Raw genomic sequence first — 7,783 nt, 5'->3', positions numbered from 1 at the left:
TCATCGGCTTTGTCTCCATAATAAGATGATGAGATTGAGTACATGTCACATGTTCTATACTCTAGTGCAGTAGGATCTCTCATGTATGCTATGGTTTGTTCACGTCCAGATTTATCATATGCAGTCAGTGCAGTTAGCAGATACATACGAATCTCGGTAAAGAACACTGGAAAGCAGTTCAGTGAATTTTAAGATACTTACGAAGTACTACTAATGTTTTCTTACAGTTTGGAAGAACTAGAGATGGAGTGATTGGGTATGTTGAGCTGATTTTACTGGAGACCTTAATAGAAGAAGATCTCTCACAGGTTATGTCTTTACAATCAGAGGTTGTGCAATCAGTTGGCAAGCCACTTTTCAAACTACAGTCGCTTTGTCTACTACTGAAGCTGAGTACATGGCGATTACTGAGGCTTGTAAAGAAGCTATTTGGTTGAAGGGACTCTTTAGTGAACTTAATGAAGACCTTCAAATCAGTACAGTATTTTGTGACAGTCAGAGTGCAATCTTCCTTACAAAAGATCAAATGTTTCATGAGAGAACAAAACACATTGATGTTCGGTATCATTTTATTCGTGATATTATTGCTCGTGGTGATATTGTTGTGAGCAAAATTAGTACTCATGAAAATCTTGTAGATATGATGACTAAGTCACTTCCTATAACCAAGTTTGTGCATTGCTTAAACTTGCTTAAACTTGGTTGGTGTTCATTGTTGAAGTTAAACCCTTAAGGGGTTTTACGGAAAAGGTGGAGAACTTGCTCGTTGAGAGTTCGCGATGAAGAACTTATTCATTGAGAATTCGTGTCAAGGTGGAGATTGTTAGAATTAAGTGACCCGAATCCTTATTTAAATAAAATACAATGATAAAATAAAATAAAAGAAGAATCCATATAGAATTACACTTCTTTTATTTTATTTTAGAATAAGGTTTTTTAAACCTTATTAAATTCCATCTATTTGATATTGATTAGAATAAGGTGTTTCAATCTTACTAGAATATGGCTTTACAAGCCTATAAATAGACATAGTCTATTCCTCTTGTTATTAATTCGAATTCGACATAGTGAATTTTCTTCTCCTCTGCTCGTGGTTTTTTCCCGAAAGGGTTTCCATGTAAAATTTGTGTGTTCTTTATTTTTATTTTATTTTATTTTTATTTTTCACAAGTCTTATGTTGTTGACTGTGGCCATAATTTTGTCAGCATATTGCTTGATGGTTTCTGAGTCCTTCATTCTCAGATTCTCAAAGTCCCTTCTCAAGTTGATCAGTTGTTGCTGTTTGGTCTTGTCTGACCCTTGAAACTCCTCATTGAGTTTGTCCCAGGCCTGCTTTGGAGTGTCACAAGCCATTATCCTTGTGAAGATGACATCTGAAACTCCACTATGAAGACACGACATGGCCTTGTACTTCTTGGTAGTGTCCTCACTATGCTGCCTAATTTGAGCTATGGTCAGATTAGCTCTCAAGGGAGGTGGCTCTGTGTCATTTAGAACAACATTCCACAGGTCATGTGCCTATAGATATGTCTTCATTTTCACAGTCCAAATATTGTAGTTTTCTCCAGCAAAAACAGGTGGTGGTGGTGGTGAAAAACTCATCTTTGCAGCAACCAAACAGGCCAACAAAAAATAGCTCATGCTTCTTTTCTTTCAAACAGTAGTCACTCACAAACAAAACACAACAAAGGCCCTCAAAGACAACAGGCTCTTGATATCATTTTTTGGTTTTTTTTTATCACAAAATAAAAATAAAGGAACTAAAATTTATGTTGAAAGATGAAAATAGAAGCAAAACTCAGATGTTGAAGGAGAAACTTCAGTTGATGTCTCTCATTCATACAAATGTTTAAAGATAAAATGTACATATATTAAACTATTACATTGAAAGAGCAATAAATTTTTTGAAAGGAACTTGCACAAAAATAGCTCAATAGTAACCTGCTGACTGTCTAAAGCTGCTTAGGTTGACTAACTTTATCCAGGCAAAAAAAGTTGTCAGATTAGATACAGGTCGCCTATCACACCAAAAAATACTTCATCTGAATAACATATGGTACTTTTGCATGTTGCTGTATTTCGTCCGGGTAACTTACATGTGCTATTTGTTGCCACCTTTTAACATATTTCATTCGGATAATGTACATATGCTGTTTGTTGCCACCTTTTAACAAAAATAAATATTTAGCATCTCAAATTTGAGCTTTGAGGTTTATGAAAATGGTTGATTTTGGTTCTATATTGCTCAAGATAAAAGGAATGAAGGGTAGGATCTCTTTTCCTCGAAAATTGGATACTCTTTTTGAAATTTAGGTAATGAGTGATTTTTTTTTGGTGAACGATCGAACGGTTCACTTTTCATAGCTTCGGTGGGAGACAGATTGGCTTAATGTTGTCACATGCCAAATTCACTCTAAAATGGTACAAATAAAATGAAAAAAAATAGATTTTTCAAATAAAAAAAGTAAAAAATAAATCAAAACAAAATATAAAAATAAACTTTAGTATTGTTGATTTGCATCTTCATCTACCATTAAGCTTTGTAAGAGTTACATCATTAAGTGAATCCGTATTTTCAAAATCTTGATTTATTAGTGGTGCTTGAGTGAAAGCAGGTTGTTTTGGAGTGTTAAGATCTGAAATCTCACTATTAAGCATTGAAACAACAGTAGACATAGTTGGCCTATCATTAGCATATTCTTGAACGCATAGCAAACCAATATGTATGCATCTCCATATCTCTTTCTCATTCTTTGAATCTGATTCGGACTCTGAAATCACCTTATCTACTAAATTCCAAATATTGCCTTCATTCCATAATTTCCATGCCTGAAAAAAAAAACCAACTTTGTCTAAATTAATACTGAAATTATCTAGCCTCAAAATTTTAATCTCAAAGCTCTATTCAACATAAGTTTGAATTGAAAATTTTCAATATTGATTAAGGTTATAAAGCCTTGTACCTATTTGATTCAAGCATTAAGATTCTCAAATTTTCTCAAATGATTGGTCAACTCAATAATTACTAAGCCAAATTCAAGTTTTCTTGAACCAAACCTGAGTAGCTCACAAATACAACATCTTACACCTAATTCCATCCACCAACATCTCTAACTATCTTATAAACTTACATATCCCAAGAGGCCAAGGTCATCCTTATTGTAAAAGCTTATGTTTCTTCTTCCGCTAATAATCTCTAGCAGTAGAACTCCATAGCTGAATACATCTGACTTCTCTGAAAATTGCCCTCGCATTGCATATTCGGGAGACATATAACCGCTGTATTTTAACATAAAAAAACCAATTATAAACCTTAATTTTAACTTATCCACAATTCAACCCAAATTAAGAATAAATAATAAATAATTTAAAGTTAACTATAAAAATATAATTTTATTATTTTACTTACAAACACATAAAAGGAGCCCACAAACCAAACAAAGTTGAAATCGATTCGGGTTTGAACGTGTATTTTCTTTAAGCATCAAACCCGACCACAAACATACCTATACCATATTTTATCAAAAAATGTATAAAAAGAAATGCCAGGAAAAAGTTCCAACTTACTAAGTTCCAACAACCCTTTTAGTGATGGCTTGATTTTCGTCACCTCCAAAAATTCTAGCCATCCCAAAATCTGAAATTTTTGGATTTAACTCTCGGTCGAGTAAAACATTACTAGCTTTTAGCTCTCTATGTATAATCCTCAATCTTGAATCTCTATAAAGATAAAGCAATCCTCGACTGATCCCTTCAATAATGTTGAAGCGTTTTCTCCAATCTAAAATTTTTTGTTTAATTGGATCTATAACAAAAATTATACAAAAACACTTCCAAGGTTAACAATTAATTCCTGGAGGATCTAATCATCTTTGCAGTTTTTACCATATCGTATTCATAATGATTGTAGACAAAATTTATGTTATCTCCATCAATTGAAATATATATTTAATAAGAAAAATTTCATAAGATCACATTGTTATACTATTATTTAAATAATTGCATTATGCATGGTCTTGGACTAAGTCATGATCTATTATGTTTTGTATCCTCTCAAATAAGCTCGCAGAAGATCAACTTCACATCCAATTCCATTGCTCTAAAAAGACTTTAAATTAAATTTTTTTCTATTTATTAGTTAAATTTAAAACAAAAAAAAGTATTTTGGGCCCTAATTAGTTTAAATTTAGAAAATTTAAACTAGAGGAATACTTCTAATTGAGTTAGTTAAAATGCAAAATTATATCCTAGATCTAACTCATATGGACTCAACCTACCAAGTAAGACAAGTCAGATCCAGCAGATGAAATAGTCAAAGATAATTTTAAGTTGTATAAAGAAAGAAATTGATACCATTAATTTTTGAGTGATAAAAAGTTCAGTATTTCTTAAATAATCTAAGTTCGAGTTTATAGATGAAAAAAAGAATTCTAAGAGAGCTTTGTCCCCTGTTTAAGGAGTTCGACTTAACTTGACTCTAGATTTAATAGGGACATTCTCAAAAATAGTAGAAAGAGATTAGCATAAGTTACTAACCAAAGATAAAAGCGTCCAAACTTTTGTTGGGCATGTACTCGTAGACGAGCATCTTTTCCTCTTTGTCAACACAACACCCAAATAATCTAACCAGATTTCGATGTTGGAGCTTAGAAATCACAACCACTTCATTCACAAATTCTTCCAAGCCTTGCCCCGAAGCTTTCGATAATCTCTTCACTGCTATTTCCTTTCCATCATCTAATATTCCCCGCACACAAAATCAAGATCACAAAACTTGGTAGAAAAGAAAATGTCATTTCATCGAACGTGGATTTGTTGGAAATGGCCATTAATCATTTACCTTGTAAACCAAACCAAAACCACCTTGGCCTAGCTTTTTCGCGTGATTGAAATTATTCGTGGCAATGGCAAGTTGTTTGAAATTGAATAGTGGCAGCTGCTGGAGTTTAACTCCGATTGAATTTTCTCTATAAATTTTGTGTTTGATATGTTTGCGTTTTTCATTCCTTTCTGAGAGAGGTATCAGAGTTAATCCAACTATGGAGTGAGCCAAGTATACGTATCTTAAATCTTGATTTAAGCAACTAGCAAGTCTGATTGAACTTTGTATTTATAATATTAATTATTACTTAATGGAGCCAAGCTGAATAATTTATTTTCAGTTGAAGCCAAGCTTGGACTTCTATGTTTAAACCTAACAAAAGAAAATACATCGTTCCAATTTTATGATATTTACCTCTTTGTTTAGCCATCCTACACCATAAGAAGAGTGCAGAAATTGTAATTACGACTATGCCCGCAATTACTGTTGTAATAACAATGACCTTAGTTTTTTTCCCTTTATCTGCAAATCCAGAAACATGGTTAATAAAACATCAACACCAAAAAAGCAGATTAATTGACGCAATTTATGGTCAAAATTAAGACAAGTTTACCAAGTTCAGAAGATGGTAAACGAATGTAAAGATCGTAAAGATCGACTCCGCTAGTGGAGAATTTCTGTACATCAATCAAATCTCCACTCCAAAACATACAACCAATGCCAGCATCATACGCATAAGCAAAGCACGAGCAGTTTTTTAAGCACTGATCTTTGCAGTAGCCGTTAATTATCGATGACGGGACCGCTTATGCCGGTACTCTCTTCACCATCATCTTCAAAAACCCATCATCACCTTGGCCTGCTCCTCCACTGCCATTGTTGTTATCTCTTTGGCACTGCAAAAGGGTAGTCCTAAAACACCCACTACTCCAATTACCTCTACTCCATTCCTCTATATTCCTAGGCTTAAACCCCTTTAAGCAACTGCAAACGGGTCGTTTCGATGAATCGCATATTCCAAATGCTCCGCAGTATCCATAAACATCACAATCTGTTTGATAACTAGAGTACCTGTTTATCCAGTTCCCTTTCCCCGCATCCCACCTCCGTTCAATAAATTTTCCTTGAGAATCTAATTCACAGTATATCAATATAGAGTCATTAGAGTATTCATAAGCCATATAAAACGTTTGTTGTTGATTATCTGCAACAACATAAAACCCATCAATATAAACGGTGGTCATAAGTATTGCGCCAAGAAACATATTCCCATTCCATGGACCGGTCCGAAAATAGATCTGGTTATTCTTCCGAATGATGCCCTCTGGGATGTTGAAAGGTTCAATGCCAAAAGAAAAGTTACCATCAGATGGATCACCAGGGCTTTTCCATGATTTCAGCTCCACTTTACGACCCTTTTTTACATCAGTGCTGATCTTCATAGTTTCAATGAAGGCATTAGAAGGATCTTCAAAACTCTCCCATAAGCTGCTTCCTCCATCGTCACCATTACTTAGGATGAGGTTTCCTGAGTCTAAAAGCTCGGCAGTTGTTGTATTAGGAGCTGTATTGGTAACATTTGATGACCAGAGAATCTCAGTTTTGCCATTCAAAACAACAAGGTTGCCATCATTTGATATGTTGAGAATCCCAGAAGAGTCTTTGAGAGGCTTGTTTCTGTTTGCTACCCATGCCACTGTTTGTACGGGGATTTGATTGTACAGTATCCCAACATAACGATTGCTGGAATTAGCAAAGCTGAAGAATCCCAATCGGAAAACACCACTCTGGGAGATTATAAATTCAGGGTCTTTGATGGATTTTGATGGTGTTATGGTGTCTAAAGCAGTTCCAAACTGCAAATAAAAACAAGATATTAAAGCTAGGAAAACAGAGCAGCTAATAGTTTTTCCCATATTCGCTTCCCGGAACTAGGAACCGATTCTATGATTTCTGAATGATATTTTGGATCTTTAAGAATTTATCCTAAATGAACTCAAAAGATTTTCCCATTATCTTTTTTTTCTTCCCTTTTTTTTTGAAAAGTCTGAATTTGATACGATGAAATGTTGTTTGAGGTCAACTGCAAATGTATACATCAAGTTTTCAATTTTCTTCAAGCGATAATCACCCCTTTATTTTCTTTATTCTTTTCTGTTGACTTTTTCTTGCATTGGAGTACCCACAAAATCCACAAGCGTCACCCGATTGATACCAATTTTTTGTTTATCTATATTATTATTCAGCTTATTTTTTGAATCCATGTCATGAATTAATTTTAAAATATGTTAAAGATAAATCTAAAATCAAAAATAAATTTAGAAATAAAAATCAAACACGATGGGTTTTCAAAATGGGATACTAAAATCTCCCAAATTTCCACTTTAGTGTTTGAACCCTATTTTGGTTTCTTTGATAACTGTTTTATAAATATAATTTTTTTCAACCACATCATAAATATATTATTATTAATACTTAGTGTTCAACACAGAGAAGTAGGGAGATAAGTGGGCTGGTTCACCTTCTATAAAAATTGACTTTTTGTAGTAAAAAAATGAAGGGTCTGGTTTTGATATGATGTAAAGACATTTCATGGCAGTTGCCAGTGGCGTAGCAGGGAGGCTGGGCCCTGGCGCCCTAAAATAAAAATTTTCATTTTAAGTTCTTGAAATTTTTTAAAAATTTTAAATTAATAAAAGTAAAATTATATTTTGCCTCCCTAAAATTATAAAAATTCAATTTAATCCTTTACAAATTATAAAAATATAAATTATAAAAAAATTAAAATTTCATCCGCCCCCTAAAAATTTTTTTTGGCTTCACCCCTGGCAGCTGCAATTGTTCTTTTTATTGTCAAATATGTAATCTCATTTTGCCTTATGGGAATTTTCTTATTTTTTCTTTTTTTTCAAATAATCCATTCAAAGATAAGATAATAATAGAGAATCAAATCTCGAATA

General features: G+C 33.4%; 1 pseudogene; it reads right to left on the bottom strand.

The window, feature by feature from the left end:
- Positions 1 to 2,500: 2,500 nt before the first annotated feature.
- On the bottom strand, positions 2,501 to 6,878 carry LOC107932674 (G-type lectin S-receptor-like serine/threonine-protein kinase At1g11330; annotated as a pseudogene).
- Between the last annotated feature and the right edge of the window lie 905 nt (positions 6,879 to 7,783).

Source organism: Gossypium hirsutum, chromosome A01, assembly GCF_007990345.1.
Source record: "Gossypium hirsutum isolate 1008001.06 chromosome A01, Gossypium_hirsutum_v2.1, whole genome shotgun sequence".
In the NCBI taxonomy this organism is placed as follows: Eukaryota; Viridiplantae; Streptophyta; class Magnoliopsida; order Malvales; family Malvaceae; genus Gossypium; species Gossypium hirsutum.
This window is presented reverse-complemented; position numbering and strand designations above follow the sequence as displayed.